The 12563-nt window shown below is 37.8% G+C and overlaps 1 long non-coding RNA gene across 2 annotated transcripts in view; it reads right to left on the reverse strand.

The window, feature by feature from the left end:
• The window catches only part of LOC120744295, a 10039-nt gene extending 1609 nt beyond the window's left edge, over positions 1 to 8430 (reverse strand). Inside the window, exons 1-3 of one of the 2 annotated variants that reach the window (XR_005698336.1) lie at positions 8318 to 8430; positions 8075 to 8146; positions 5945 to 6088 (exon numbers count right to left, since the gene is read on the reverse strand). This is a non-coding gene — a long non-coding RNA (uncharacterized LOC120744295). The other variant, XR_005698335.1, reaches the window with a different exon arrangement.
• Between the last annotated feature and the right edge of the window lie 4133 nt (positions 8431 to 12563).

A 12563-nucleotide genomic window follows, 5' to 3' on the forward strand; every position in this document is an offset into this window, starting at 1 on the left:
TAAATAACAAGTCAATAGTTGAAATGTCTTGTCTGGCATGGTAAAGTTTGAACTGGTGGCTCTATGTCAATGTAGTGTGAAGTAGTAAGAGTTAAAAAATGAGTAAGTTGAAGAGGATTTGAAGGGTCTCCCCCATTGAAATACATGGGAAATTTTTGTTGAATAGAGTTGAAATAAAATTAAAAATAAAATGTTAAAAATGAGAAAAATAGAAGCAGTCATGTCCAAAAATAGGAACTAATGGTGTTTGAATGTTGGTTTCTAAGTTGAATGGTTTGAAGGAGTAGGCTTTCAAAAAACGTACGGAATAGATATGAATAAAATAGAACTAGAAAGTGCATTTCTGAAGAAACTGCAGTGTGAATGCTTGAATCTGAATGTATGCACTGAAATGAATTAATTGCTGAATTTGAGTTAAAAATGTGAATGAAATAAAAAAAAAAAACCAAATTTAACCCTGAAAACAAAGGTGCTGAACTGCTAAAAGCTGAAGGTTACACAGAAGAAGAAGTTGGAAAAAAGCTGAAAATGTTTTAAATGTAAATTAGAAAACCCTAAGAAATGAGAAAAGAACATTTAGAGTCAGAAAACATCTGAATATATATTAAAAGGTCATATTCTTTGAATCACTGAATGAAGAAAATGTGATCCCTCCACTTGGATCCACACAGTTTAAAAAGTTTAAATGTCTGAGCTTTGAAAGACACGGTGTTGGAAAGAGAACAATAATGGCGACATTTTGAGGGTAAAATGATGGCTGTAACACTGTGGACACAGCAGCAGTTGAAAGAGAAGTGTTTAAGATGAATCTTGGCAGAGTGGCAGAGAGAGCTCGTTAAGCAGGCAGGTGTGAGCCTGGTTGCTATAGTGACTGCACCCAAGGGCTCCATACACACGGACACAGACATGCACCTCACTTTTGCTGCTTAAAATGAACAGAAAAGTCAGGCCGAAACAAATCGCTCCCAAATGAAAAGTAAAAGTCGTATTGACAAAATTCTTTCACCGTGAGCGACAGCAATGTCCAGTCTACCAAATTCTCAGTTTTCATGCCTGTGGAGTTTATTATATGGACGTGGTGACAGTGGAAAGACACCATGCTCTTCTGATTTTCAAACCAACCTTCTGAGCCATTTAACATTAGAGTCTATGGAAGAGTTGGAGGGAGGAGGCTGTGCATTGGTGACATTTATGAAAGAACCATAACACGTAGTACAATAGTAAACACATTGGATGAAAGAGGACAGCGATGGCTACGTTTTGAGGGTAAAATCATACCTGTAGAGCAAACGCTGCGGACACAGCAGCAGTTTTAAAAAAGATTTTAAGATTAATTTTTTTGCTCCTCTCACTCTAGCAGTTGAGCTGCCTCACTCTAGCCCCAACATTCCGTCCCATACACACCCATTATAAACTCTGAAACGGGTGAAAAAACATCATGAAACTTAAACTGGAACTGAAGAAAAAGTATAATAGATATTGAAAAGATAAATACAAGTTGAATAGTTGAATGTCTTGTCTTCGTTTTAAAGTTTGAATGGTGGCTCTATGTCAACGATGTGGAAGTAGTTACGAGTTTAAAATGAGTAAGTTGAATGAGAATTTGAAGGGTCTCCCATTGAAATACATGGGATAATTTTTGTTGAATAAAGTTGAATAAAATTAAAAATATAAATGTTACAAATGAGAAAAATAGAAGCAGTGATGTCCAAAGAAATAGGAATCTAACGGTGTTGAATGGTTTTTCTAAGTTGAACGGTTTTGAAGTAGTGGGATTACAAAAAACGTACGGAATAGATAATAATAATAACTAGAAAGTGCATTTTCTGAAGAAACTGCAGTGTGAATGCTTGAATCTGAATGTATGCACTGAAATGAATTAATTGCTGAATGTTAAGTTAAAAATTCTGAATGAGCTGGAAAATACAGAATTTTTAACCTGAAAACAAAAGTGCAGAACTTTTGAAAGCTGATGTTCACACAGAAGAAGTTGGAAAAAAGCTAAACATGTTTAAAATGTAAATAATAAAAAGATGAGTAATGACAAAAGAAAATTTAGAGTCAGAGAACCTCTGAATGAATATTAAAAGTTCAAATTCTTCTAACTGAAATGAACTTAAAAGATGAACAAAAATTCTGGAGAAAATACAAACTTTAATATACAGCATAATGTTTTTCAGACATGTACACATGTGTATATCATGTTTAATAGTATTACATACATCAATTTGTTTTGTATGTCATAGAAAATAACATAAAAATCTTAAGTCATATTTTACAGCTTCTTTCTGAAAAGGACTAGTAGAATAAATAAACATAACTAAATTAAATAACTAATTAAAAAATAATAAGCAACATATGAAATCCATGAAAATTCAACTTTTAAAACCACAATCCTGAACCTTTAAATTGTGTTGCTTTCTTAGAACATGGCTGAACAGCTGTTTCTATCGGTCTACTTAATCTGTCTACACATCTTTTTATTACTCATTCTTCTTTATGTTTTAATGTAAACAGAGTCCACACAGTGGTAAAAGAGAACTGTATAGAGATTTTTGAGTAAACTCAAATGAAAGCCTAAGGTGGTGACACAGTTTAACACGTGCAAATAATCAAATAAACACATTAGTCCTTTTTGTGAACATGGATAAATAAATATCATTAGTTTACAGCATTGTTCAGCCATGCCACTAAATGCTTTTTTACACATTGTTTTAACCTGGGCTCAGACACAAAGTCCCAAATTTAGTTAGTCCCTGACTTTGAGTTGTGGTTATGACTAATTATTATACACGAGGCTTTATCTATCTGAACTCTAAGGACACAAATATGAAAAAAAAAACCTATACTTACCAGCTGATACCCCACACTACACACTAGGTGTGCCATGTGACCTGAAACTTTGGTACAAATCATCATAATCATTCTGTTAACACTGTTTTTTAACACTGTTTGTGTTGCTGTTCAGCAGTTTTAAAATGTTTTAGATTGGATTACATGGAATGAATTTGAATTATCTTGGGGGGTTTTTGTGTGTGTTTTGTTCTTAGCAGATTTTTTTTCCATACTATTGAATTCCAGTTACCACATTTCTGGTCATATGACATCCCGAGTGCCCACTTAAAAAAATCCCCACAGTTAATTCAACATTAAAACAAAATAAAAAATATGTTAAATAAATAAAGGTTTGCTCTGTGATGAAATATTAAATAAGCATACATTGTACAGAGCACTAACAATGACAACAATCCTTTAGCCTGTTGATCAGAGAGAGGCAGTCATTATGTCCATTTAAAACCTGTAATCACAGAGCACAACGTTTCTGTGAAACTATGAAGTCCAATATCAATATGATGTCATAGCAGATATAACACCGTCACCCTCCGTCATTACTTTAATTGGAATGTTTCCGTTTCGTTCTTTTTTTTTGTTGTTGCCACAGTTCATGTGGTTTCTTTCTTTCTCTTGTTTTCACTGGCTGTGATCACCTCTTCCCCAACTCACCTACAAACAACACTCTCTATTTCCACTATTTTCACAACCGCACTATCAGCAGAAAACACATCGCCGCTCAACGGCAGCAACCATCACGACAGCCTCACAGCCACGCACAGACTTGCAGACACATAACACAAAGCCACACGCTTGTTCATATAGTGAACTATTCAAACACAAATAGCAGACTTATGGAGCCTCTCACCACACTTTTTTCCCCCTCTCTCTCTTTCTATTTACAAACAGGGATGTTTTTCCACAATTTCTCCACCATGTCTAAAAACGAAACACCACAGCGTACATAATTAGACATAACACCAAACAATTATGGCATGCTGAGGTTTGTCACATGGAATGTAAAGGAGCTGGCACCAGAGGAAAGAGGTAAAGATATTTAACCAACTTAAAAAACTACAGCAGATGTGGTTTTTATAAAAGAAACTCACAGACCTGTCACAGTTGAAACGACTAAAACACTAGTTTCCTAACGTGTGTTTTGCGGCATGTTTATAATTCTAGACAACGGGGAGTAGGCAATGTATTAAAATAAAAATGTTAATTTTCCAGTACTCGATACAGTTAAGATCCAGAGGGTAGATTTATCTATTATTAAACATCAATATGAACAAAAAACTATGTATTGTAAGTATAATATGGTCCAATGTTGATGAACTCATTCTTCCACGGATTTTTAGGTGCACCTCTGAAAACCTCGAATGCACAACATCATTCTTGGCGGTGACACTCAACCTTGGACATAAGGAAGAAACTGGATAGGCTCAATACAACAGGAACTCAAGCGCAATTGGCAGTCCACAAATATAATCAAACAGTATATGAGCGACTTTGGCCTTCCGCGATGCATGGCGCTCCCTTCACCAAAACAGAAGGAATATAACTTTTTTTCCGCATGTTTCATCATATTACCTTCGGGTCTGGATTTTTTTTCTGGTTCAGCGCTCACTGATGAGTGACTTTCACAGACATGAGATTCATCCTATAGCTGTCAGCGATCATGCTCCTGTATCTTAACACTAATGCACATAATAATACTACGCAGTAAAAACTGGAGATTTATACCATCATTGCTATAAAGCATGAAGCTTTTAAAGATATGTTATAAAGGAAGGACTCCTATTAGATCTAATGCCACCTCCGGCGGAATATCTTGCGTCGGTTCTATGGGAAGCAGGGAAAGCTGTGAGGAGAGGTAAAATACTCTTTACTCATTACACAAAAAGAACAGAAGAAACAACCATATCGGAATTAGAAAAAAACCTAAATCACGAGCAGAAAGCCATACGGCGTCAGCGCACCAGATAGGAAACATGAACAAAAATACGCAGACAAAACTAGATTAAAATGAAACTATTTAATAAAAAAACACAATTTTCCTGATACACCTAGGCTATAAGAATATTGCCAACACCCTGAAACTGAGCTGCAGCATACTGGTCAAGACCATACAGTAGTTTGATGGAACAGGTTCCACTCAGAACAACCTCGCTATGGTCGACCAAAGAAGTTGAGTGCACGTGGGATGTCATTGTTTGGGGCTGCATGAGTGCTGCTGGCACTGGGGGGCTACAGTAAATTGAGGTAACTATGAATGCCAACATGTCCTGTGACATACTGAAGCAGAGCATGATCCCCTCCCTTCAGAAACTGGGCCATAGGACAGTGTTCCAATATGATAACAACCCCAAACACACCTCCAAAAAGACCAGTGCCTTGCTATATAAACTCAGGGTAAAGGTACTTGGCTGGCCAAGCATCCACCAGCTCCATGATGTCATCATGGAGGAGTGCAAGAGGAATCTAGTGGGACCCTGTGAAGCTCTAGTGAACTCCATGCCCAGAGTTAAGGCAGTGTTGGAAAATAATGGTTGCCACACAAAATATTGACACTTTGGAGACAGTTTGGACATTTTCACTTAGGGGTGTACTCCCTTTTGTTGCCAGCAGTTTAGACATTAATGGCTGTATGTTGAGTTATTTTTAGGTGTCAGCAAATTTACACTGTTATACAAGCTGTACACTGACTAATTTACATTGTATCAAAGTGTCTTATTGCCAATGTTGTCCCATGAAAAGACATAATAAAATTTCAACAAAAATGTGAGGGGTGTACTCACTTTTGTGACACACTGTAGCTTCACTAAGAAAATTCATGCATTAAAGCATGAATATTTGAGATTTGAGAGGTTCTAATCATTGTGTGAACTGGATTAAAACTCACTAACACAGGAAATGGTGCTAGGAAAATGAAGTACTCATACATCTCACAACTAACATCTTAGTATTTGCTTGCTAAGTGAATTCCAAGAAGTCAAGGTAATAAAGCACCTTGTTTATTATCTAGCAATGAAATGAACAACATGAACCTATGGCATGTGACAGGCAAGAGAGAAACTGATTCATACTTTGTACTGATTAGCACAGCATTTACCTTTTAGTTCTCAAGTCTAGCGAATTTGTGGAGTCTCTTTGCAAGTAGTCCTCTCCAGTCTGCTCTGAACTCAGCAAAGGCCTGGAGTCATCCTCCATGATTCTACTGACTTGCAGCTCTAGCTTTTCAACAGGTGTCACCTAACTGGAAGCATACATGTTACAAAATCTAAACACATACAACCACAGCAAACATAAGATATTGTTTAGTACAATTGTTTGTTTAATTGTGTGCAGATCAACATTTTTCAAGGTAATTTTTGAATGTGTGGGTCTATATTCCAGATGTGCTTACTTCACCATTTTGTAAAAATTAACCCGTATTAAAGTAATCCAGTGCAAAAAATAACTATTGATAGTTCATTTGGCAAATGTCATTTTCACAACTGTCAACAAAAACGGTTTTAAGTAAGGCTCATGTTGCTGCAAGGATGTAACTTGGCTTAACACAGTAGCTAGTCCCATTAGGACCCCTCTCCCTTTGGGCCGTCAAAAGTCTGTTAATTTTAAAGCTTTGAAAGCCGAGTACCCGCAAGAGCGTGAATCTGCTGCAGCACAGCATTGCCAATGCTATGAACTGCAAACGCCTGTAGAGTGAAGATTGCTGTAAAGGTCATTAGGAATCCACTGCCCTCTCTGCAGAGGATCAACTATCAAAAAACCCACACAACCCTCGACAAAGTCTGTTCACACTTCTACCCTGAGGCTGCAGGTATAGAAGTGTGAAATCTAGGACCTGTAGACTAAAGAACTCAATGCCATTAGACTCCAAAACACATGACAGGAGTTTATAACCTCAGATTACCTCAATCTACATTCCTGCACACTCAATCGCATTCTCACAGCTGTCTTGAACACCAACTGCTGTCTGCTGCACATACAACTGATGTAGTATAAATATGTACATAGCTTTTAAAGCTCTTTTTTAAAAATCTGCTGTGTGTTGTGTATCTCAGTACTGTGCATATGACAAAATTTTTAAACCTGAAACTCATCTCCTTCCTTATTTCTCTTTTGAATAAAGAGACAAATGAGGAAGAAGCTTCAAAGCCATTCAAGGCTTCAACATACAACAGCTATATAAAACTTCTGAGCCACTCCACAATTCTTCATATTTTGCTTCCAATGATCCAGATGTTCTTTGAGCAATAACTCTCCAGGCTTTCTGAAAGTCTTTCAAAGTTTCTCTTCTGGTGTTGGCTGCATTTTCACTCACTTTTAATTCAATACTAGTACCTGGCCTTTCTCAGAGGAATGTCTTTTTGTTGTTTGTTAAGCCACTTAACATTGTCCTATGAATCATCCCATTAAAAAAGCACCTAACTCAAGGGACGAGCCAGTGGAAGGATCATTGTCAAGAAGCCATTCAGTAAAGCCTACGGGAAGGCCAACATACACAAAACCCGCATGAAAAATAAGTGACAACAGGTCTTGTGGGTTGATGAATCCGAATTTCAGGTTCAATTAATTTTTACTTTACACAAAATGAGTGAGTGAGCGCATAAACTCAGCAGAAAGTAGTATTCATATAAACTTCTAGAGGACATAAAGTCTCCTTGGAACCACATATATTGCCATCTGATGGTATTCCCAGAGCACAGACCTCACAGAAGCAGTGCAGGATGTCTTAACAGAATGGAATAAAAGGCAGCTGACATCCAAAGACGAGCTTTGGAATGTGTTTTCATACCAAATATCAATTTTCAAGCTTTTTAGAATTGTATAATTTCTGTTTTACATTAAATCACCACACTTATTTCACATTTTCTTAGGAAGAGCTTTTTGTTCTGCCTTTAGCGACTTAACCTCATAAACATAGTTCCGCCATGCACGTGACAACACAAATATTTCTCTGGACAAAGTAACAAGTCGATACTGAGATATAATAATCCATAGTGAATTCCTTCTGAAACCATATTTCTACACAGATACGTACTTTTTACGTAAATTTTAAAGATTCTTATACTCAAAGTCACGTACAGTAAAGCTCAGACACTTTAAACACCTTAACGAGAGAAACTGCTGAGTGTACAACAAAGGCTGGTAGTTGAATGGCAACGTTTCGTATCTAAAAATCTCTTTTTAAAAAAAGATGTGATGCTAGGCTTGCAGGCTTCTTTGTAGAACTCACAGTCTGCAGTGAAGTGTCTTCTCCTCGGGTCTTCAGCTCATCTCAGTTCTGCTGTCTCTGCTATTGTTTCACCTCGAAAGTTGAAGTGAAATCAAATATCAACACAGTTGTTATTCATTTTTAAGTCTAACACCACCGGTGACATCAGCTAAATATTATTCCGAAAAGAAATAATAATTAATTAATAATTATACACGACTAATGAGCCGAGCAACGGCGTAGAGGAAGAAGAACTTAATTTACCAATACTCAGCAGTCTTCCAACTGGGCTTAGTGACGATGTTGTTGGTTTTCTTCCTGTTCCTCTTCTTCTTCGTGTGTATTTAGGCCGGACGAACGCTATGCCGCCCTCCACCTTCCTCTTCTTCTTCTACCGTTAGGGGTCGCCACATATTTTCTACCGTGGTGCACCACGTTTCTGGACTTCTGATGCGACATAAACCATTTAATGTTTGCTTATAAATTTTCCAAACAGTTTGCCAAGCCTGGTTATGCCCAGCATTCAGGTACCATCAGTTGGGTGAAGGTGTAATGAGTAATTAAATCTGATTCTCAGTTTAATACATAATATCAAGCAACTCAAACTTTCATGTGCTTCAGTCTGTATTGCTTCCAGTTATTGTCTATGAGAACTGGGCCATTTAAGGTTTGAGCATGACAACTCTTTAGAAGTTAATGGCCAGTGACTGCAAATAATTGCTGTCGCAACAGTACTTGAAATTTAGCACTTGATTTTGGTCAGATTGGTCTGAGGCCAGGAAAATGTCTCATTTTGACACTGCCCCAGGAAACTACATGGTAAATGGAAAAGGACTTTTACAGATTTACTAGAAAGAGCAATGGAGATGGAAAGGCTGTGCATCAGGTTAGAATGATTAAGAATAAGAAGATAGAGAAGGCGGGATAGTGGAAAGCTGTCAAGGCTCTCTGTGTGGCAGGTGGAGTAGGACCCACATGCAAGACTCGGAAACAGAGAAGGTAAACTAAGAGGTGGCTTTATTGGTATATGTGTGTGTGTGCGTGTGTGTGTGCGCGTGTGTGTGTGTGCGTGCGTGCTTGTGTGTGCCTTTACTTTTCTAATGGATATTACAGAATGTAACACGTGCATATGTGTAAAATGACAAATGGCCACCCCATTTGATTTCCATGCCACCCTCAGAAAACCTATGTAGATCCGCTCCTGGTTAACTTTGAGGTTGGCAACGCTAAGCTTCATAGTGATGAGTGCATGCATCAAGCATAAAGAGCAAAACCCTGTATAGGTGGGTGTGTAACTGTAAGAAAAATCACGTGACCTATTCAGCTGATGTGTCGTACAGGGGTGAGAATTGTGTTTATCGGGAAGTGCAAGTTTCAACATAGTTGTATTCATGCTGAGAGGAGCTCGCCATCACCCACTGTACAATGAAAAGATAAATTGGGGACATTTTCTCCAGTCTGGGGTAATTTAACCCTGCATTTTCCCCTCACATACACAAGTATGCCCAATGTCACAAGCACTTATATTTCCTAGAAACAAAACTTGCACTTTGATTTTCTCTTACTTTTTTAGTTATACTTCTTTGCAAACATGTTTTTTGTAAATTCTGCATTTTACATCATTTGACATACTGTATATTAATTGTATTGGGTATGAAAAAATCGGAATAAATGAGCCATTAATCAACATGTCAACACAGTCTCAACACAATAAAGGCAATGCGCCACACACTCCATGAGCATCCTGTACCCATCACTGTTTTCTGTTCCAGAACAGCTGATCAGAGTAAGTTCAATCAATTCAATGTGGAATCTGCTTCCTGGTTACAGCCCCAGAGAGGAACAGATAAACCAAAAATGACAAATGTTAAAGGAAGAAAACTGAGACAGAAGACACGATCATGAGGCAGGACAAAAAAAAGGACAAGGGGCAGAGTTGACAATATATACACGGAGGATAACAAGGGAACAGGCAACAGGTGGGAGGACATGTAAAACAAATCACCAATAATTAGACCTAGGAAGTAGAGCTGAATGTTAAAAAAAAGTGCCAAGGATTAAGGTTGAAATAAGAGCAGCTGGAAAGGTGGTTAGCCCAGATGACATACCACAGGTATGTCATCTCATTTTTGGAGGTACGGAGCTGTCCAGTAGGGGGGCAGCAGACAGTAGAATCTAGAGCAGGCTTGGCCAACTCCAGGCCTCAAGGGCCGGTGTCCTGCAGGTTTTAGATCTCACTCTGGGTCGACACACCTGAATCAGTTTAAATAGTGTGGGTCAACCATCCAAAGCAACAGAAAAAAGAAGTCATGAAGAGTATATTGTAGTGGAATTTGACAGAGACAAATGCCGAAGTCTAATTTGTGACAGAAGGTTAAGAGTTAGCAGCAAAAATGAAAGGGAATGTTTACAAGATGATAGTGAGACCTGATATGATGTATAGTTTGAAGACAGGGGCACTAACGACAAGAAAGGAGCCCAAGCTGGAGGTGGCAGAGCTGAAAATGTTATGATTTTCACTGGGAGTGACCAGTACCTTTACCATATAGAATAGAGACTGAACATTTAACATTATTTTGTCTGACTACTCATTTTATTTTAGAATAAATCCTTAAGCAACAATGAACACTGGACTGAACCAGGTCTGTAACTATGCTTTAGGAAGGGATTCCTTCATCCAATGCAGAGCAGCTAGCTAAACTTTAATCCCACATAGGTCCATTATCTTGTTAACAGTGTTACATCCTCACTGCATATGACTTTGGACACTATGGCTTCTCGGAAAAAGAAGGAAACAAATGAAAGATGCTTGTCACACATGTACAACTCACAAATGCACACGTTAAAAGCAGATAACAGCAAGCCGGAGAAGAAATGTTGTTGCAGTAATTTGGAAGATCTTCATTTGAGCTGGAAAAATACTCAGGTGAGAAAATATGTTACTATATAATTATGTTTTGAGTTTTCCAGTTAGGATGGGTGAGGCTTTAGTTGCTTAATAACCTGGAGTGGAAGATTGCTGTCACACCCCCTTCTCAGTCTGTGATTCTGACAATTACTATAAATCAGGGGTGTTGATTTATTTAAACTAACATAATCCTCGTGCTTCAACCTGGTTTCTGTAAGGCAAAGTAAATCAATTTGTTGAGAAATTATTAATTTATGTATTAATGGGGACTTAGAAGAGACCTAATGATTAATAATCCACATTTCACTGTTGTACTCTTTAGTGCAATTGCAAATACTATATTATTTTTTCTTTGTTTTTTATGTTTAAATCATATTTTTTGCCGATTTTAGTGTTGTTGTTGTTTTTTGTTGTCTGGAAGACACCGTATCTAAGGGGATGGGATTTTGAGTAGAGATGGACCGATCCGATATCACGTATCGGTATCGGTCCGATACTGACCTAAATTACTGGATCGGATATCGGAGAAAAATAAAAAATGTAATCCGATCCATTAAATATCACGAAAGCACCTCACAAAACTTGCAACACGCCGTAACTCACCTCAGAACGTTAGCACGTCGGAGCAGTATGCATCACGTGATAGAGCGGCTGTGGCATGCGGGACCTGTCGCTAGCAACCCGGCATTTCATCTCCGACAAAGTTATCCCGAGAGAAGTAAAGCAAGTGTGTAAGTTCATCTCTGAATGTTTGTAAAGCATTCCTGCGTTAAGCTTAACAAGCGACTGCCTCTTCTCACTGCTACTTCAATCATGAAACTGCTTAATGATCAGCTGATCGGCTTTTCTGTCGGGACTCCGTCTCTCTTCTTTGTTTTTGGCCCACTTTGCACCAGAAAGAGGAAACCAGCGGCTGAACAACCGCAGCACGTTTAAGCTTGATCAGCTGTTGTTAGAATGTATTTAATATTACTTTCTACTCCAGGATCTTTTTCTACGTAGCTGACGGCTGGTAACTGTGCAGGGGCGGATCTAGCAAAGTTTAGCCAGGGGGCCCGATAGGGCATGAACAGGGAAAAGGGGGCACAAAGACATACTTTTCTTTCTTATTCTCATTTAAAATGTCTAGCTTTTAATAAATAATTATCCAAATCTTACACCCAAAGTTTTAATTTGATGTAAAATGAATAGAAGTCAATTACTGTATATAGTGACTATTAAGTCTAATATACCCTAGTAAGCTATAGTACTTTTTCCTTTGGGAAGGTACCATCTGTGCAGTCTGCAATTTTGTTGAAGAAAGATGTTGAATCTATTTAATATTTCTTGAAAAATAATTGATTTCTGTGCATTTTTTTTCACACTGCATCAAATTAAGGTTGATTACGTCGATTAAGCATCATGAGGTGGAGGGTGGTTCCCTATTTTTTATTTATTTATTTTTGTTGTTGCTGGGAGTTGGAACCCTATTAGTTAGGTTGCTTAATATTTACGCTAAGTACTCTTTAAAATACCAGAATAGGGAGGATGGTGTAGGTTTAAGTTTATTAGATTGATCAGTATTGCTGAACTATGAAATATTTTTTTTTGCATACAGGTATA

This window comes from Simochromis diagramma, unplaced genomic scaffold (genome assembly GCF_900408965.1).
Source record: "Simochromis diagramma unplaced genomic scaffold, fSimDia1.1 OVJJ01000683.1, whole genome shotgun sequence".
NCBI lineage: Eukaryota > Metazoa > Chordata > Actinopteri > Cichliformes > Cichlidae > Simochromis > Simochromis diagramma.